Raw genomic sequence first — 22573 nt, forward strand, 5'->3', positions numbered from 1 at the left:
ATTTTATGTATCTATAAGTGTATAATTACCCATCAATTTATTCATTTGAAAGCAGTTTCCCAGGGGCACCTGGGTGGCTCAGTTGGTTATGTCTCTGACTCTTGATTTCAGCTCAGGTCGGGATCTCTCGGTTTATGAGTTTGAGCCCCACATTGGGCTCTATGCTGATAGTGCAGAGCCTGCTTGGGATTTTCTCTCTCTCTCTCTCTCTCTCTCTCTCTCTCTCTCTCTCTCAAAATAAACTTAAAAAAGAAATAATTTCCCCTATCTAATTTACATTATTGACTGTACAGACTGAGATCCTTTCTTGATCAGAATTCTGAATTCCCTTTGTGGAAATCCAACATCAAGAAAGTTCTGAAAAGAATTCATTCAAATGTAACATTAATGTTAATGATAAAAACTGCTAATATTTGATGAGAATTATTGATCTAGAAATGGAGAAGGAAAATTTTTACGCACACTGATTATTAGTCAAGCTATAAGTGTAAAACCAACTTTAACCAAATAACTTTCACTTTTTCTGTAGGTAAGAATAACTGATTTTGCGGTTTATTTGGTTGGTAATGTGGAAATGTGCAACAATAATGCTAAAAACACATTTTAAATTAGCAAAACAAGAATTAAGAAAGAGATAGGAAGAACTGTATGCAATAAAAAAACTAATTAGATTTGTTTCTTTAATGGGAGAACATATCAATTAGGCACATTATACGAGACGTTACGGTTCAGTATTTTCATGCAGTAGTTGATTTAATCTCCACAACAATTTTCCCTAAAAGGATTACCACTTTTCTTTTATTGTTGAAGAAATTACTGCTCTGAGAGAATTTCAATCTTGTTAAAAGAAACACAACTGTATAGGACACTCAGTACTGGAACCTCAGACTCTAAGTGTATTCATTACAATCACTTTATCAGTTTCTCAAACAACTCCCAAATCGTGATAGCTTTTGTTTCTTTTTTAAAGAATGGGATATTTCTTTTTATCTTTCCATCTAGTTGTTTAACTAACTAGCTATCTTTATGTTTGTAGGTATGAATAGAAAAGTACCTATTTGTTAATCATGGATAGTTCAGATAGTGGGATTCAAGCAACTTTTAAAATACTGTTCTTTTAGTTAGCATTGATTCTTAAAGAAATTAGTATGTGTTGTTTTTGCAATTGCTATTCCAAAATAATTGACATATTGCCTCCATAAATGTTTAGAAAGTCCCATACCTCATTTAATGTCAAACCATGGATCTGTCATTTTTTTGTTTTCTTGAGATCTAATTGACATATAACATTGCATTGTCCAATGTGTACAACATAATTTATTATATATGTATTGCAAAATAATTACCACAGTAAGTTAACATCCAAACCTCACATAGTGATATTTTTTTTCTTGTGATGAGAACTTTTAAGATTTACTTTCTTAGCAACTTGCAAATATACAATATTGTTAAATATAGTCGCCATGCTGCACATTGCATCCCCAGAACATATTTATCTTATAACTACAAGTTCTTACCCTTTGATTACCTTTACTCATTTCCTCCACCACAGCTGCCAACTTTGGAAACCATCAATCTGTTCTCTATATCTGTGTGTTTGGGTTTTTTTGTTTTGTTTTGTTTTGTTTTGTTTTAGATATCACATATAAGCGAGATCATTCAGTGTTTGTCTTTATCTGTCTGATTTAATTCACTAGCATAATACTCTCAAGGTCCATTCATGTTGTCACAAATGACAGGATTTTTTTACGGCTGAATAATATTGTGTGTGTGTGTGTGTGTGTGTGTGTGTGTACGCGCACACATGTAGCTACAAGTAGAGAGAGCATGAACGGGGGAGGGTCAGAAAGAGAGGGAGACACAGAATCTGAAACAGGCTCCAGGCTCTGAGCTGTCAGCACAGAGCCCGATGCTGGGCTCGAACTCACGGACCGCGAGATCATGACCTGAGCTGAAGTCAGATGCTTAACAGACTGAGCCACCCAGGCACCCCTCTGCCACATTTTCTTTATCCATTCATCCACCAGTGGACACTTAGGTTGTTTCTATGTCTTGGCTATTATAAATAATGCAGTAGTGAACGTGGAGATGCCAGTATCTTTATAAGATAGTGATTTTTTTCCCTTTGGTTGTATACTCAGAAATGGAATTGCTGTATCATATGGTAGTTCTATTTTTATTTTTTTGAGGAATCTCTATACTGTTTTCCATAGTGGCTGTACCAATTTACATCTTCAGCCATGAACAAAGGTTTCCTTTTCTCCACATTTTTGCAAACACTTGTTATATCTTGCATTTTTTATAATAGTCATTGTAATAGGTCTGAGATGTTATCTCATTATGATGATTAGTGATGTTGAACACCTTTTCATGTACCTTTTGACCATTTGTATGTCTTCTCTGGAAAAAGGCCTATTCAGTTCCTCTGCTCATGTTGTAATCAGGCTTTTTATTGTTTTCTTTGTTATTGAGTTGTATGAGTTATTTACATATTTTGGGTATTAACCCCTTATCAGATATATGATTTGCAAATAGTTTGTCCTATTCAGTAGTTTTTTGTTTGTTGATGGTTCCTTTTGCAACTTTTTAGCTTGATGTAGTCTTACTTGTTTATTTTTAGTTTTGTTGCCTTTGTTTTTGGTGTCAAATCTAAAAAAAAAAATGATCACTAAAACTGATGTCAAGGAGTTTTTCCTATGTTTTCTCCCACTAGTTTTATGGTTTTAGGTCTTACATTCAAGTCTTGCATACATCTCGAATTGATTTTTATGTTGGTTTAAGATAGTAATCCAGTTTTATTTTTTTACATGTGGCAGTCAAATCCTGATAGTTTCACACCATATACTCTGTGTACGTGTGTATCTTGCTCATACTGTAAGTGCAATTGAGATGGTGTTGAGAAAAGAGCACTCTCACCTCATTCCGTGCTGTCGTGCAAGATTCCAGAATGGGGGCTCTGCTGTATCAAACGTACAGCTACAAGGTCACCGTAAACTGACAAAAAAGAGGAAAGAGAGAAAGAAGGATCACATAAGACGTTTTATAGGCCAGTCCTGGCAGTGTTGCTTGTGCAACCCACACACATTCCCTTGGCTAGTCATATTTCACATGTAAATAAAAGAAGGGCTAATAAAGGAGTCTAAGCATGTGCCCAGTAGAAAAGGGAAATGGAAGCTGTGACCAACTAACAAGCTGTAGCCGTAAAAAGTTGGGAGCCCTTTACTAAAATTAAATCATAACGGCCTGTTACCAATCACTAATGTAATTAGTACTAATTACACTAATTAGTGTATGTATTACTAATACATATGTAATATGTAATACATAATGTATTACATGTACATGTAATGTACAATATGTAATACATAATACATTATGTATTACTAATGTAATTAATGTAATGTAAACCATCAATTACATTAATGTGTAATCCCAATATTTCACAGCACTGGGCTAGATCTGCAGGACTATACCTGAATTTAGGTCTCTAAGAGTCTCCATGGCTGCTTTGTTTTTTAGGGGAGAGCTTGACTTATGAGTGCTGCTTATCACATTAATTTCTTGTAAAGATGTTTATTACTTTTCAATTAAATTTGTGAGAAACTATCTAGGAAAACTTGACCCATTTCTAACCCCTGAACCTGAGCCTAAGAATATAATTCTGCTTCAGTATTAAAAAGTCACTCATTCCCTCACCTAATTCAGCAACTTACTAAAATAAATCTGTATTCTATAGATCTGTGTCCATTATGAAAATGGGATCACTTGGAAAATATCTCTTTCAATGAAAACACCAATAACATAGAAAAAAGATACCCATTAAATTTAATTCCCTAATCCTCAGCAAACTCATAATTATTTTCATACATTTCTTAAATGAATTTATGGTAAGAATAATTTTACATCAGCCTGGTGTGGTCCATGTAGGTAGAAATATTTATTTCAAAGTACATTTCTTTTTTTTTTTAATTTTTTTTTCAACGTTTTTTATTTATTTTTGGGACAGAGAGAGACAGAGCATGAACGGGGGAGGGGCAGAGAGAGAGGGAGACACAGAATCGGAAACAGGCTCCAGGCTCCGAGCCATCAGCCCAGAGCCTGACGCGGGGCTCGAACTCACGGACCGCGAGATCGTGACCTGGCTGAAGTTGGACGCTTAACCGACTGCGCCACCCAGGCGCCCCTCAAAGTACATTTCAATGAAAGTAAAATATAAAAAATACCATGTTCAGATCTTTGACTTCTGAAAATCTGCTTTGAGAATAAAAAATACAATAGACAAGTTACAACAACTACAGAGATATCAGTTATCACACACCAAATATATGTGCAAATTTTACATGGTTTATTTCATCCTAGAGGAGCCGAAAATGCTTCATTACGGACAGAAATTATCTCATAATAGAACATTCATCACTTATATAATACAAGTTCTTTCAGAACAGACCAAGCACACTGTTACTGACAACTCAAAGGCAACTTTTGAAAGGACTAAAACTGAAGGTTATTTTTGCCTTTCTCATTTTAAGACTTTGCAAAAGCACAGAAAAGTTCTAGCCATTATTTTTCCCTATTTATGTGTGTGGAAATGGAGTCAGAAAGCTAATGATTTCATCTGTCATATGAATTTCACTGTCTTTAAGTATTATTAATAAAATTATGGCATCTTCTTATTGTGCTTTCTGCAGTGACCAAGAAGTGATAGAGGACTTGGCTCATCTTGAATGGATCTGAAAGATAATTGGACAGGTTTTATAACTGTCTAAAATAGAGGCCAGCAAACTATGGTTCATGGGTGAAATTGAGCCATCTACCTATATTTTTGTATGTACCACAAACTAACAATGATTCTTTTACATTTTGACTGTTAAAAAATCAGATTATTTCATGATACATAAGAAGTATTTGAAATTCCGGTGACCAAAAATAAAACTTTACCAAAATACAGCTACACTCATTCATTTATATATTCCGTGACTGCTTTTGAACAAGAATGGCAGAGTTCTGTAGTTGTATCAGACTATTTGGCCTACAGAGTCTAAAATATTCTTCTTGATCCTTTCTAAAAGAAGTTCACTGATTTCTCATCTGAAGCAAAATGGAAGTTAAAGCATTTCTCACTCAGAAAAATAGGGTTCAGTAGGGTAACGGCAATATGTGATCTAAGACCAGTATAATGTGCATCACTATGTCCCCCAGATGAGATGATTAAGAATGAGTTTGCATTTTACATAAACTCAGCTGAGTCACAACAAAATTAACCTGACAATTAATTCCTTACATCTTCAACTTCTGAATGCCCAAGGAAAAGTAAGGGGAGAGAGGATGTGGAAGGAAATAAAATCATGTAGATTCAATCAGAAATGATTTATAGAAAAAATACATAATTATTATCTAATAACATAAAAAAGTGAACACATTTCAGGTGGCTATCTTTCACCTTAATCTGCAAAAAAAAAAAAAAGATGATCTGGTACAAAGGATATTTGTTTATGACAGCAACGATTTGAAACCCTTAGGGGAATGCATAGCATGTTGTCTGTGAGAAATGTGTGTGAATTTTATAGCTTAGTGTCTATGGTTAAGCAAAATCAAATAAGATAACACAAATACATAGGCATCTGAACAAATGGCAAAGAACATTATTTCTGTGGTTCTGTGATGTGGTTTAAATATCTTTATCCATCACTGAGACCTGTAGTCTTCCAGTATTAATTTAGACTTGCTGACAGTTGTGTGGGAGGAATGGTGTCAAAAATACAGCCATACACTTTTCACCCCTTAGTTAAATGTCACTCACAGTTTCCAACATGAGCCTTTTATTGACTGAGTTTTCACCTCGGAGGTGAAGATTGGCAGCCCAGAATGCCTGGTTGTTCTCGACTGGTTATTTGTTTGATGCGGAGTCAAATAAATGCTTAAGTCAATCAAGAGATTTCCAGTTGCTTTTGAATTTGCAGGGTGCAAATAAAGCTTTGCCTTTGAATGGATTGCAGATTTAACTTCACATTACAAGACACACATCTATGTCATTAGAAGCACTATTTTTAAAATTGTTCCTATGTAGAAAATAAGGTAACAAGCAAAAAAAAAAAAAAAAAAAAAAAAAAAAAAGTGGATTCCGGCCAACATTCTGACATATTTCTCCCTTAGGGATTTAGAACAAAATTGTTGCCATTAGTTCATAATGTGAATTGATGCCTCAGGATATTTTTAGGGAAGAAAAACTTTAAAACAAATGAGAAATCATATCCATCTAAAACAGCTACAGGCAAAAGGTGTTATGCTTTGTGATAAATTGGTTTGTGGCTTTTAAATAAGCAACTCTCAATTTTCAGTTCTAACACTTCTTGCTTTCTATCATATATTCTGGGTATTACAAGTAAATTGTCTCCAAAGAACATTGTTTATCATGAGTACCAATGATGACTGCAAACAAATGACCCATCCTTGCATTTTAAACATAAACTACCTAAAAAATGTACATGATAAAGTCTAAAAATAAGGTTCTGAAAAAGTTGGCTTATATTTTATAACTTGTCACCATCAAACAATGATATGAAAACAATGGGGACCTACTGTAAAATATCTTTTGAATAATGCATTCAGAACTGATATGTTCAGAATATAACCTTATTGAATAACATGATTCTAATGAGTTTATTGATTCATGAACTGCACTCACAGGCTTTTTGTTTGTTTAACTCTTGGTAAGTGATCCTGGATGAAGTATGAAAACCCATTCTCTCTCTTAACCAGGCAGGCAAAGTGATGTTGAGATGGTTGATTGTAACTCTGAGAAGGAACATATTAGGACAACTAAAAGCATCAACTAACCCATTACTAAGGGCTTACTTTGTGCTTGGTCCTGTTCTACATAAATACTATTAATATCCCTAACATAGGTACTATGAATAACTTCATTTTACAGAGGAGGATAGAGATATTTAGAAAAGCTAAGGAGTGTTGTCAAGATTACACACAAGTAAATGGAATGGAAATGAAGAATGATGTGATATGGCTACTCCAACGTCTTCCATAAAACAGTAACTAATCCACACTCTTCTTCATAGATTTTAACACTGAAATATTTTGGATTTATTGTAAAAGCAGTCAATATACTAACATTAAATTTATAGGAATACATTTATTGACAGATGATCTATAAGAAAAAATAAGTCTCGGACTTGCTATGCATATTAGTCGTTACTGTTTTGAATTTCTATAGTATGACTGGGCTAGGATGTTGGAACCAGAGGAGATGATAGAGTCCCACCTCCACCTCTTATTAGCTTTGGGACATGAATCTTTCTGAATGGGTTTCTCCTCTAATCAAGTAAGTCTAATGAAAACATGCCCATCACATTCTTTTGAGAATTAAAGAGGAAATGTAATTAAAATGGTCTTTATGAAACGCAAGGTGCATAGAGTTACAAGTTGCAAATACAAAAATATCACATAATCCTGTATAATAGGAAACATTCTAACAACAAATGCATGGTCTTATTTATGTACATGTCAGTTTTTATTTTATTTTGATATCCCTTAGTATTTCTTATTATAGAATCAGGTCCTAAAAACTGAAAAGAAAAAAAAAAAGTTTGCATGTCACTAGCATAGGTATTGACAACCAGGGTATTAGCATTACTTGGCTGCATTCTGTGTGTGTTCTTTTCAAGTTTTATCACAAAAGTTGTTGGGAATTTCAGAGGACATTTCTGCAGATAATGGTTTCAACTTGACTTTTAAATACACAAGATGGTTTATTTAAATGTATTTTCCGTGAACAACGGGAGCCTTTGGAAGTATCAGTGCTCACCCAGTGAGAAAATGCTATTTAGTCCATAAATGGAAGCCGGGTGTTTTTTTATTAGATGCTATGACTGATGGAAGATTGGGTGTGATCCTTACTAGTGGCTGGTTCTACGCCTTGCATAGAATTTCCAGGATTTACTTTCTTCTCAATTATGAAGACTTGGTTATAAGCTTACCGGTTGGCAATCCATGACAGGTTTACTGAGGGCAAAATAAGTGTATGGCTCTTTGCTGCTAGTTCAGTTAATGGCACAAACATCTATAGAAATGATAATTAGCATCCTCCATCAATCCACAGCTCAAATATCTGCTTTTTCACAGAAGTTCTAAATCATTTAGGAAATAGATCGAAGAAGATGAAGAGCAAGAAAGGGAAGGAAAGAGAGTGACTCATTTTCCCACACACTTGGCCATCTGGATATGTCTGCTTTCCTTCTATCTCTATTTCGTCCTCTAAGAGTGGACATGTGTGTTCTCTTATAAACAATATATCTTGCTGGTAAGTTTTCGAAATCAACCTTGTTGAAACAGAAGAAGCGAGAGAGGGCACAAATTTATTATTATTTTTTAAATAGTCTCTACACCTAACGTGGAGCTCGAATTTACAATATTGAGATCAAGAGTTGCATGCTCTACTGACTAAGCCAGGCAGGCACCTTAAGAGAGGGCATAAATTTAAAGAAGTGTTTAAAAAATGTGTCCTTGGAAAGAATAAAGCCTGCCGAACATTGTTGTATGTATAAGGGACTGATGGTAGCTGCTGCTTGGGATGAGAAATGATAGTTTTCAAAATAACTCTTTTTAAATGTTTATTTATTTTGAGAGCGAGAAAGAGACAGAGAGAGAGAAGGGCAGGGGCAGGCAGAGAGAATCCCAAGCAGGCTCTACACTGTCAGCACAGAACCTAACGTGGGGCTTGATCTCAGGAACCATGAGATCGGACTTAATTGACTGAGCCACCCAGGTGCCCCAAAGAACTCTTAAGTTTTGCTCTTGCCTCTCTTTAATATTACCTTGGATGATCATTTCTCGACCCCAAGAACTCAGTATGCCTTTTATTTTGAACTTGAAAAGCAAGAAGATAAGTATCGACCTAATTTGATTATTGGGTAGGAACAAAGATGAGCTAGTCAAATTGCTAGCTCATAGCTAGTCAAATTGTCATTTAAGTAATATGAAGATGTGAACTCATAGAAATAGTAGCATGGTGGTTTCCGAGGGCTGAGAGTGGGGGAAATGAGCAGATGCTGGTGAAATGATCCAAGCTCCCAGCTTTAAGATGAGTAAGTTCTGAACATCTAGCATATAGCATGGTGACTATAATTAATGATACTCTATTGTTTACTTGAAAATTGTTGATAGTAGATCTTAAATGTTACTACCGCACATATAAAAGGTAATTATGTGAGTGGATGGAGGTGTCAATTAACCATATTGTGCTAATCATTTTGCAGTATGTATATGTATCAAGTCATCATACTGTATACCTTAAACTTCTATGTTATATGTCAGTAATATCAAAGCTACAAAAAAAGGTAAAATAAACATGGGAGAAATAAACTCACTGGTACATCCTGGGTTATATGCCCACTCATAAGAGACAAGGATGGCAGCATGCTGCAAAATGAAAAATATAGCAAGAGTATATAATCCTCCAGACCATGTATAATCCCAAAATACAGCATCATGGCGGATAGAAGCCAGAATTCAAGAGAAATACTCAATAATTGGGTCCAGAAATTTTAGCTATTTCCTCTCTAAAGAAGAAATAGATTACGCAGAAAAATAAGAGTTAAACAAAATCTGAATAACATAAAGGAAATTATTAACCTGATAAAGATTATACATCTATGACTATAAAGCAAAGCAAATAAAATACATTCTGAATGGGGAAATCTGTTCCGTGTTCTTGGGTGAAACAACTTATAAATGTTTCAGTTTCTCCCAAATTAATCTATACATTTAATAAAATTGTGAAAATAAACCTACCAGATGAGAGCAGGCAAATTCTATTTTTTCAGAGCTATTCTACCAAAGGAGTCAGCCACCATCACTGACTGTATTTTGCAGGAGACTCAAAAGCAGGCAGAAGAGTGGGAAAGCTTTATAGTGGGGAAAAATGGAAGGCTTTAAGTATGTTCCTATGGTATGTGGTGTGGTAAAACCATAGACTAAATAGAAGAGTGGTATACTTTGTGATTGGGTAGGGGTTCATATTTGGCTTTCTCTGATTGTCCTAAGGTAGAAGTGGGGACAAAGCTTAGGAAAGCTGTCTGTTATTAACCAAGTCCTGGCTCTTTTGGGCCAATTGTCACAGGGGTTATTGTTTGGTTTCTTTGACTATTTACTATTGGTAGTGGTCTGACTGTCCACACAAGAAGCTAATTGCTATAGATAATGGGTTCGTTTCCTGGACTGCTTATTGCAGATTGTGGGTCAAAATACTATTGTTATGTATGATCTGGACATTATATATTCAGTCCTTCACAGTTAGAATTAGTGACTGATGAATTTTAGAAGAGACCCTCACAAATTAAAAATTTGTGTTGAAGAACTAAGGGCCATAGAGAGATAATTTAACTTCAGAAATGAATAAGGAGGAAAGATTTATAGTAAAATACATACTAAATGTCATATTAATAAAAATAATATGTTAATGACAGTGTGTCTTAAACACACAAATGGAATAAAATGGTTATTTCAAAAAGAGTTCCATATATATTTGGGAAACTAATTCCCCATGATTAAAATGACACCATGAATAATTTGTAAAGGACAAACTATTTAACAGACGGCATCAGGAAAATAACTTCACTAAGAAGAAGATTAAACTGAACTCTGAATTCTGAGCATCGAAGTGTCAAAGATAAATCTACAAATTTAATAGACAACCACAAGAGAAAATATCTTTCTAAATAAAACTACAAAAGTAGAAATTATAAAGATAGCACAAAAAATCTTAGCAAAGGATGAAAGAGCAATTTAAATAAATATAAGGTTAAAAGAAGATACTTGTAATTCTAATTTTAAAGAAAAGCAGTAATGGATAAAATCTAAAATTAGCCAGGTTATCAAAAATAAAATAACAAGACTCCAATTAGAAAAATGAGCAAGGAACATCATATAGAGGCAGTTCAGAAATGAGAAAAGCCCAAAGACAAGCATATCTACAGATGCTCAATTTCATCAAGAAGGAAGGAAGGAAGGAAGGAAGGAAGGAAGGAAGGAAGGAAGGAAGGAAGGAAGGAAGGAAGGAAGGAAGGAAGGAAGGAAGGAAGGAAGGAAGGAAGGAAGGAAGGAAGGAAGGAAGGAAGGAAGGAAGGAAGGAAGGAAGGAAGGAAGGAAGGAAGGAAGGAAGGAAAGAAAGAAAGAAAGAAAGAAAGAAAGAAAGAAAGAAAGAAAGAAAGAAAGAAAGAAAGAAAGAAAGAAAGAAAGAAAGAAAGAAAGAAAGAAAGAAAGAAAAGAAAGAAGCCCCAAAAGATATCCCCCTCACCTAGCAAGGTGGCAAAGATTAGAAAGTGTATCTACCAAAATATTGGTGGACATGTAGGCCCCCTTAGGTACTGTTAATGTGAATGTAGACTGGTGCAACCATTCTGAAGAGCAATCTGACAGTGCTTGGTCAAAATCAGTATATTTATAGATACCTTCTGATGCACCAATCACCTATCTGGGAATATGCCCCAAGGAAATATTTGCATAGCAACATAGTCATCTGAGGATATTGCTGGAGGTGTTGTTTACATAGCCAGGAGCTGGAGGCAATTTAGATAGCCATCTTTCAGGGAATGACAAAACATAGTAGATCTTCATTCTGGAATACTGCATAGCAGTAGAGGGAACATAAAAAACATGTACACAGCAATGTGAAAAAAGCATATTGCCAAGTTAAATAAAAATAGAAGGAATTTATGGAAAAACTACAAAATGCATTTGTAAGAGTGTATATAAATCAAGTGCCCTAACCACATAAGAACAGTTGCATATGGGAGAAAGTAAGAGTAGGGATGAGTTAAAAAGAAATGAACACATTAATAAATGGAACAAGAGAGACCCAATGCAAGCCAATGACGAGAATGTTTTATTAACTAAGGATCTGTAGTAACTCAGATTTATATACTTGAGGACATAAGTAAGTGCATATAAACTAAAAGCATATATTCTGCCTTGTCCTAGCAAATAGCAAATTGCTCTTAGGCTCTAAGCAGAGAGGGGTGTGGTCAGAGTATGGGTACTAGCATTGTCATCATCAGGAGCCCTGAAGATTACACAGGCATAATACCAGAGCTTATACAAGAGAAAGGTAGGGACTTATTAACATATGCTGTATTATTAACATAATGCTCTAATTATTAGCATAATGCTGTAGGAGTGTGATGGGAAGACATCCCCCCCACCCCCACCCCAGAAGCAAAGACAAACCACTAAAAAAGAGCTACGGATCATCTTACCTGATCAACATCAGCCATGATCCAAACTGAAGATGGATGAGCAAGGGGGTTCTGAACTATTCAAATATCCCCTCTGACTTCCATGTTGTGAATCATCTTGGTTAATCTGGTGGCACAGCAATAGTAGCTCTTAGATTTAGATCTTTGCAGAAAGAGACAGATTTTATATATTTTTTAACTTTTCTAGAAATTTAGAAAAAATAACATTCACATCTAAGCATTTTAGAAACGTAGATTTTGCACAACTGCACCTGCTTCATTTTAGTAGTGTCTGTCAACAAATGCATGCATCATTTAATCTTTAATTCCATCAACATCTATTAATTATTTGGGCCTGACACTCTGTTGGGTGCTAAGAATATGTGACTTTGAAAAATGTGTAGTCGCTTTCCTTGAGGAACTCAGATATAAATATTTTTTTATGCACAAAAATCAGAGCCAGAAGTATAAATAGAAAAAAACACATCTCAGTAGCAGGTGAGATGAAGGGACAAGGCAGATAGAAAAGCATGTGCAAAAACAGAAGTTTGAGAGTTTGGCTTCTTTATGGAATGTTGAGAATATTTTCCAGCAAGAGGGATCGGTACTTAGGAGGAGTCTGAAAAGGAATATAGTTAGTGCATTTGAGACTGGCTTATAAATGGTTTTCAGTGACATCATCATGGATCTACACCTCACTAGAAGAAAATGGAAGAAGTATCTTGGGTTTTAAGTAGAGGGTGACATGATCCACTTGACAGTTTGAGCAGTAATTTTGGCAATGCATTCTTTCTAGGCTGAGATTTAGGTTATCGTGTAAATGTGGGCAGAGGGCTGAATAATAAGTGCATTTCATCTCAAGAGAATATGCTCCTATTATTCTCCCATTCACCCCAAGTACTCATTAACACATTCCTTCAAAAATGTGTACTTTGAAGTCAACTCCTATCTCATGGACATATCTCAAATCCTAAATATTTACCAAACTATTCTAGCTCCACAGGAGGTTTTTCCTGTGCTCATCTATTACCTAGGGATTGTTCCTGCTCCTGCTCTTTTATTTGATATTTTTGTATTGGTTTTGAAAATAATAATTAGGTTCCTATGTTTGTCATACAAAAAAACAATTTTACCTGGAATATGGCAAGGAAAAAGAGACCTTTGTCTCTCTGACAAATAGTTTTATTCTCCTTTCTCTAATTTTCTCACTTTTGCATAAAAAATAAAATAAACAGAGGGAGACTGAGAAAGGAGGGGGACCTGAAAAAGAATGTGGCTCATCTTGGATCTGTGAAATCTGACAAAGTGTATTGAAATAGAAATATGGAAGTATGCTGTTTGCTAAGCAGGTTAATATTGTGGTATGCGTAAAAGTTCTGGAAAACGTTTCTCTGTTATATAGAAGTTCAACAAGACTTTATTTAGTTGTTTTTTTTTTTATATAATGTGTAGTATTTTGTGTGTGTGTGTGTGTGTCCACAAACTTACCCACATATAGCTATCTTATTATTTAGATGTAGACCTTGGTTTGCTGCCACTAGTCTGACACAAAATTTTTTATAGGAATAGTTTTGGATGAGAAACAATGTCATCAATAAGAAAAAACAAATACATATTTTATAGGCCCTGTTCCAAGAACCCCTGCTACTGTTTATTTGGCTGTTTTGCACATCAGTGTTATTAGATGATAATGAGACAATATAATAGGTTATGTTACAAAATGCTAATCATTTACTGCCACATTATGTTTTTTTTTTTTTAATTCAGGTAAATTTATTTTAGAAATGTTGGGAAATTCATAATGTAAAAACCTTATGAATCTGTTCCTTCCTCTTTGGTAACACCTTGTGTATAAACCATGCCTGCCTTGCCTTTATGTATTCATGTATCTCGCAAAGTAGAATTTTATTTCACTTATCAATATCATGGTAATTTTTTCATATTGTAAAAAAAATTCTTAAAAGCATAGTGTTATGGATACAGATTATTCTATAATAATGGATGCTCTAATTTGAAAAACTTTATAGCATAGAGATTATGAACCTGAGCTCCAGAGCCAGATACCCTTTTTAAAAAAAAATTGTTTTTACAGAGTGAGCACAAGCTGGGGAAAGGAGCAAAGAGGTGGGGGGAATCTTAAGCAGATCCCACACTTATCATGAAGCCCAACGTAAGGATTGATCCTACAGCCCTGGGATCATGACCTGAGCAGAAATCTAGCTGGTCACTCAACTGACTAAACCACTCAAGTGTTCCAATACCTGAGCTTTAATTACCACTTCACCATGACTGACATGTGAACTTGAATAAATTCTTTAACCTCTTACTCTCTGTTTCCAAATATGAAAACTAAAAGGAATACCTACTCAATATTGTTCTTCTAATTAGATGGTTTTATATATGTAGACCAATTTATGTATGCAGCAATGCGTAGATATGATACATACAATATAAATAATAGATATCATTTTTTAGATTCCATATTGATAGCCATTTGGATTGTTTCCAACTTTATAGATGTGTGAATAACAATATACTTAACAAATTTGAGTATAAATCTCTCAAAGAATATTATAGCCAAATGATTTGTAATTTGATATATACTGCAAAATCACCTTCCAGAATAGTTACAAAATTTACACTATTATCTGTCAGGTTGGGAGAGACTGCTTCATAAGCATTAACATGCCTCATAATTAAGTAGAATACATTTTATTGGCAGAAAAATTAAATATTTTCTTTATAATCTATAATTTTTCATTTTTAAAATTTCCTTGTTTTATCTTTCCTTTTTGATTTCTTCTTTGAGACATAGTTTTAATAGTTTTAGTATTCTATAGATGATATTTAATTCATTTTGGGGGTGTTTTTTTGTTTATATTTGAATGTCTTGAGTGGAAATTATCTGCCTCATTTATGATTTTAGCTTGTGCAGACTTTTTAATATTGTTTTTCTGACTTACATGTTTTCCTGGCATATTTGTGATTATTAGCTTATCCTCTTATTTTAGTTTCATTGTGTCTTCTGTGTTAGACCATGTCTTGAAACTACCAGACATTTGGACTTTGTTTCATGTTTGATCTGTCTTCTAATACTGAAATTTAACTCATTCGCATTTATTACTTTAATTAAAATACTTGTTCTTGAATCTGTCATCTTTCTTGTCTTAATGTTAGGTGTTTACTGTTTATTCTTTTCCTCTTAATTTTGCTAAATATAACTAATGCCTTCCTTTCCCCCTTTCTTTTCTCTGTGGGAAATTACATCCATTAGTAAAATGGTTATTATTAGTTACATCTGTTTTTATCTAATTTCAAAGTTCTTAAACCCTATCAGGTCTTCTGGTTCAAAATAATTTTTGACTAAAGCCTTTACCAGAATCTCTTTAGTTTCACGCTAAAATATGCATAAAAACTAAAACAATCCTTGCCAGAAAAAGGGATTCTAGACTATTAGAGAAATGTCCACTACCTGTAAGTATGATCTTCCTGCTATAGGTGTAACTCAGGAACCAGAATGATAGAGCAAAAGGTAGCTGGACAGTTATGTACCTCCCTCCATGTCTGACTAATACAAAAGCTCAGATCCTGAGCCACTGGGAATATTAGATATAGCTGTTCATAGAAAATGGAGGAAAACATGATACACACAGCAGAGTATGTTGCTCCTTTAGAAGAGAAAGAGCATATGAAAAAGAAATTAGCAAATACAATAAAAAAGCAACCTAGCCAACAGGACAGAAATACTGCAGGGGCTTAGACCAGCAGAAGTAAGTCTGTCACTCTTCCAGGCCCAAAGAGTTTGATTCCCAGTAACTGAAGGAGAAAATGTTGGAGAGATCATAGGTATGTGTAATTTTACATTGTTCTTGACAAATTTTTTACTGTGGGAATACAATAGTAGTCAATACTGACAGTTACTGGACCTCAAACTACTCTCAAGTACAAAAATGCCCTGGAAAACAAACAAACAAATAAAACCCCATAACACATTCCTAATTTATCAAGAAGGAAACAGCAGATGTTTTGATTATAATACATTTTAAGCAAATCAGCCTCTTAGCTAGAAATATGTTCACTTGAAAAAAAATATGTATGCTGGCTTCAAAGAGATGGAATCATAGAACAGATTAAAAGTGAATAAGTTAGGAGTGTCTGGATGGCTCAGTCAGTTAAGTGTCCTACTCTTGATTTCAGCTCAGGTCATGATCTCACAGTTTGTGAGATTGAGCCCTCTGTCAGGCTTTGTGCGGTCAGCTTGGGATTTTCTCTCTCCTCTCTCTGCCTCTCCTTTAACTGTTCTCTTTATCTCTAAATAAATAAATAAACAAACATTAAGAAAAAAGTAAGTTATCAAGGACTAGAGCTCTGAATTTGAGGCTGCATATAAATTTACATAGTGCAAAAATTCTATTTGGAATGTTTATTAACCTGACATTTGCAATTGATATATCATATACATCAGTGTGTGCCACTAAGACCAATCAGAGTTGTGTAAGATCATCAGACATTGTGCAATTGATCTTTGGGAAAACTGGAAGAGGGAACCACCTCTTCTGAAACCTGCCAGTATCTCTGACTGCATTCAGCAAGTATATATTTCATGCAGTTAATCCCTAGGGTTTTTCATTAATGAAAGTCAACTTCAAATCTTCCCATATTGGTTTCCTAAATATGAATCTTGTAAAGTGGACGATGGTGATTATGATGAAGACAGTAATAAAGCCCACCATTTAGTGAGACATATGTTTACCTAGTTTTGTGATGTTATTTATATTTACTGCAATTAAACCTTCCAACAATGCTGCTATTATCTCCATTTCATAGGTAAAGAAAATGCTCATGAGAAAGAATGTAATTCACAGTGACATAGTTATAAAGAAATATCATTGGGATTTAACACAGCTACTTGACTCCAAATACTGAGATTTCTATCTCTTAATGGTGCTGCGCATATCATATAGTCAGTTGATGCTGTTTGCTCTCTATAAGGTTTGGTTATATTCCCAGAGAGAACAGGGCTTGTTGACAAAAATGTGCCCCTCCAAGTCTCCAGGAAGACATTTTAACTAAATTACATCTCGTCTATTGCTATAATGAGGTAGGTCTTTCACAAAAATTCAGAGTTCCTTCCATTGTGTTTTCCTATACAAAGTATAATTGTATTTTGTTTCTGTTGCATTGAATCATAGCCTTTTTTTTTTAATCCTTTAAGGAATACTGGAATGTTAATAATGATAAGCTGTTAGGAAAAATCAGTTTTCCATCAATGAGATATTATTTGTATTTAAGTGCTAGGAATAAGCTCATTCACTAGAGTGTGAACCTGATATGCCATTTTTTTTTCCCCATCTTCTTTCTGGTCTTCCCACTAGTATCAATGAAACTGCCCTGTATATTTATTTTTCTTTTTAATGAGACATGATTGGAACACATGAGTTGAAAATAAAACTATTTATAGTGAATTATTTGTATTTTGGTAGGAAAGTCAGAAAAATTGTTCTGTAATTCAAGAGAATATACCCACAAGTGGGACCCCAAAGTATGTGGACCCCAAAAAGAGGGATGACAAAAGGGGCAATTTGAAAGAAAAGAATAATCCCTATTTACATATTTGCCTTAAATTCTACCTCCTTCTAAGATTTTAACTCCATATGCTTTCTACCTATTTCAAGATTAGTAGGGAAAAGGCAAGAATAAATATAGGTACAAACTTTCTTGTATCAAATTTAGCCGTTATAAACAATTTCATGATCCCTTCTGGTCTTTCTGGAAACACCTCTGGCAAAGATTTGCAGGATATTGCATCTTTTACTGTAATCATACTAAGGTCCAGGGCTTTAACTGTGTTGTGGTATCTTAAATTGATTAGTATCTTTGCACTGAGCCAAGCTAACCAAACTCTTAGGAGATTACAAAGTAAACTAGAATTCCATTATATTAATAGATATGTCAAAAGCACTGTAATATTTTACTGGATGACCAATACAATTTCTTTCCTGTGAGAAAACTACTTAATTAACTGGTACATAATAAAATGATTGTTTGTTAAGCATCATTTTAGCTAAGAGAGAGTTCGTTCAGTAACATGAAAATGTTACCAAAAACTGGGTGGCTTAAAATAATAGGAATGCATTCTCTAACAGCTCTGAAGGACAGAAGTCTGAAATCAAGATGTTAGTAGGGCCACACTGTATCTGGAAGCTCCCTTCTTTGTCTCTTCCAACTTCTGAAAGCCAGAGGTATCAAGTGCCTTCCTTGGCTTGAGGCAACATCACTCCCATCTCTGCTTCTATAGTCACATCACCTTCTCCCATGTTTGTCTTCTCTTTGTCTTACAAGGACACTTGTTACTGGATTTAGGTCCTATCTGAATAATTCAAGATAATCTCTTTTCAAGATTCTTTTTGTTTAAAAATTTTTTTTGAATGTTTATTCTTGAGAGAGAGAGAGAGAGACAGAGGGCACAAGCAGGGGAGGGGCAGAAAGAGACGGAGACAGAATCTGAAGCAGGCTTCAGGCTCTGAGCTGTCAGCACAGAGCCCAGTGTGGGTCTTGGACTCACGAACTGTGATATCATGACCTGAGCCAAAGTCAGATGCTTGAGTGAGCCACCCAGATGCCCCTTATTTCAAGATCCTTAATTACATCTACAAAGATCTTTTATTCCAAACAAAGTCACACCCCCAGTTTCCAGGGGCATAAACATTAAAAACAACAACAACAACAACAGAATGCTTCACCAATTTGTATGTCATCATTGCCATGCCAGTCTTCTCTGTAGTGTTCCAATTTTAATGCATGTGCTGACAAAGTGAGCACCACTGCCATTTTTTGAGATCATCAGTCAGTCCACTACAGGCATCATATACTTGAGAACTAGAGTATCAAATGTCCATTTGTCCAGGTGCTGTCTCCCTCTGCAGTAGATAGTATGAAGAATACATAGATCCTGGGCCCCTTATTTTTCTTTGACCTCTTCCTTTCTTGATTTTTAAGTAGAACCTCCCCCTTTCATTAACTCACTTGATATATTTTAGAAACTGAGAGAGACATAGCATAAAAGAAAGTAAGTGGTATGAGATAAGTTTGTAGAGATGGAGACCACATAATGTAGCATCTTGAGGCAATAGGAAAAATGTGAAGTTTATTCAAAATAAAGTGGAATACTTATAACTAGTGAAATTTATCTATATTTTTTACCCATGTTGAATTATGAGTGTCTTCATACATATCTCCATATATGTAAATGTCTAGGCTCAAGAACACTCTTTCGTGTATAGATGCAACACTGGAACTTTCAATACAGACAAGTTGAGAATACCTTCCATGGGGGCCAATGCACATGAAAAGAAGATATGTTTATATTGCTGTTTCTATGTCTTAGAATTCAGTTTTTCTATTCCTCTTGTAAGGTGCTAACTGATGTTGGTTAAAGGATCATTATAGGGTTGGTTTTGCAAGACAGTGTGGACAGGACCCAGAAACTGTGTCAGGATTTCCAATTTTGCTACTGTCTTTCGACTTCTGAACCTCACATATTCTGCATTCTGTGTTGACCCCAGAAGGTACTACAACACCTTTCCCCTTCCTCCACCTAACTCCTACTCATGTACACACTTTTTTTTTGTCATTTTTGTCAAACTATCATCTGTTCCTCCTTTGTCAGTTTTCTCCCAAACCGTACTGTTACCAGTACACAATCCATCTCCTTAGCTTAAGCAGCTTCTAGAATCCTATTGCATTCCCCCACCACTAGTCAGTGATAAATTAGAACAGTCCTACATCTATGCCAGCCCTTTATTTCTCTGCCTAAATACCTAAATATTCATGTTCTTGAACTTCTCATTCACTCACCACTTCACAAAATATACTGATTTCAGTGTTCATATATAATGTTAAGAGTTTATTTTATGTTACTGTTAAATGTTTGCACAGTTGTCTGGATGGAGCCTTCCATCTGTCCACACAAAGGAGCAGACATTCCACATTATGTCAATGGGTTGTTTCTAATGACATATGCACTCAGATGGAATGTGAAAATGAGACTGCAGAAAGTTTGACCCATATGTGCAAAGAGAAAGAACATTTATGTTAATGCTCATTATCTGACTATTAGAAACCTCTATCAATCAATCCACTGTAAGGTGTCAGTTTTACAGGAAGGGGAAGATATAGCCTCTAACATTTGGGAATTTACAGAATAAACAAATGCATACCACCAGAAATAAGAAACCATACAGAAGAAATTGGAGAGATCTGAGTGTCTGTTGAGGTCAGGATGCATAAATTATCCACTGCAAGAGGGATCTGAAGAGTTTTGAGATGGCATGGTACGTGTGTGATGATGGTTGGGGGGAGGGGCGGCGGAAACTTGGCTCCAACTCTAATAACTGTATATCCCCGAGTTTCCTATTTTTCAACTGTCACATGGAGATGCTGATGTCATCTCTTTCCAGGACTGTTAGTAATATTAAATGAATTTGTATGTGCAACGTATATGGAATATCTTTGCTTATGTGTTAATTCTCTGCCATCTGCCCTCCCTCAGAAAGTAGACTTGGAGTCAATGTTATAAATCCAGCATTACAACATACCTGTCTTGAAGATGACTGAATCAAGGTGGCTATACAAGCCGTGGTGAAAAAAATGACAGATATCTAACAATTTAGGGAGATATCTATGTGTCTAGAAATTTTACTGGTATAAAAAAAATTAACGACATTCCTAGAACAACATACCTAAGTAATTATATTCAAAGTTAACTTTATGATGTCTTCAAAAATAAACTTTTTAGTAATATTTCAGTCTGTATTGTTTTTAGGGGATGGTGCCATCTAAGTGGCTCTTTCTTTTGTTAATGTTTCTTTAAAAAAATTAAACCAGTGATAATTTTGCATATGATGTTTATCAACTTAAACACAGATATCAGGAAAACTTATGGCATGCTGGTGAATAGACACTTTGTGATTAAATTTGTATCTTTTGTGGATATATGATCATGCAAAAATAGGATTTTTATGCATTTATTTTAGATTAATTAAGCTTGCTGATCACATAATACTGAAATCATAAGTTCATGATACCTGGGGCATATTGTATATTAAGTTAAAGAATACAACATCCTGGAGAAGAAGGATTCAAGAGCATGTGGAGGGAATGAGAGGTATAAAAGAGCAATATATGAGTAAAGGCAAAAACAATAGGAGATTTTTTTTATGAGCTAACTAAAAGAAATAGAAATGTATTTGTATTGCATTTAGATTAAGGTGAAGGCATAGCTATGATATTACAATATTTCTCCTGCTTGCCAACCCGTGAGTAGCCTGTATTGAAATGTCAGAAAATTTTGTTGTTACAAAAATGAAATCCTACTCTATCATCTGTAAAGTATTCTCAGTTATTGTTACACGTCTGGAAACCAAATCCTGAAGGAGTGAAGCTAGAGCCTTTGTGACCAGCATGGCGTCTGCCATATAACGCTGAGCGCAGTGAGTTTGAGAGTCAGAAAGCATGAATCCAAATTTCTTGTCTGTCACTTAATTACTGCCACCTCAAGCAATCATTCATCCATTTTAAGCCTTATAGTCTTAAGCTCTAAAATCAGGATAATGTATTAAAATGGCATCTCAAAGCATGAGGATCAAATAGTATCATAGTTCGGCGTTAAACCTAGTTACTCGTTTATTCAAAACAAGTAACTTTTCTCCTCCCTGTATCTAATCTAACCTCCACAAGAATGAGCTCAGGCTAAAACACATATATAGTAAGGATCCATTCTTACATAAATGGTCTGTATGGCACCTTCAGTGCGACATCAACCATGGAAATACTCCCGATACATCATACTGGAACATCAGCGATGTCACTGCCCATACTTGGTGTGAGGTTCACCTTGATGACTGCCTACTTGCATTGTGCTAAACTGTGCAGAGGTCTCATAATTTTGAATTTGTACAGTAGAGGAAATTATTTCATGCATTTTAGATTGACATAAAGGAATTTAGTATAATAAAAGCAGGGGATAATAAGTTTTACCTGGGAGTGGTTCAGAGGAGGGAATGATGGGGAGAACACTGTTTCAAATTCAAAATGCCTTGCATGTGTCTCATGATGTTATAAAAATAACTTTCCAAGAAGTCATGGCCCCAAATGCATCCCTTCCCTAAGAATCTGCCCTCTATGAATGATGATAGTATGTTATACCCCTTAGTTATGTTGGGGTAGAAAATAGTTAATCACTGATTTTAAAAGCATCATTTTTTTTTCATAAAAATAACTTTATAACTTATTCTGTTGTTTTCTATAGCGTGGCTTCTCCATTCCTT

The 22573-nt window shown here is 34.9% G+C and overlaps 1 pseudogene; it reads right to left on the reverse strand.

The window, feature by feature from the left end:
• Positions 1–18968: 18968 nt before the first annotated feature.
• On the reverse strand, positions 18969–19067 carry LOC131518375 (U6 spliceosomal RNA; annotated as a pseudogene).
• Between the last annotated feature and the right edge of the window lie 3506 nt (positions 19068–22573).

This window comes from Neofelis nebulosa, chromosome 7 (assembly GCF_028018385.1).
Source record: "Neofelis nebulosa isolate mNeoNeb1 chromosome 7, mNeoNeb1.pri, whole genome shotgun sequence".
Classification (NCBI taxonomy): domain Eukaryota; kingdom Metazoa; phylum Chordata; class Mammalia; order Carnivora; family Felidae; genus Neofelis; species Neofelis nebulosa.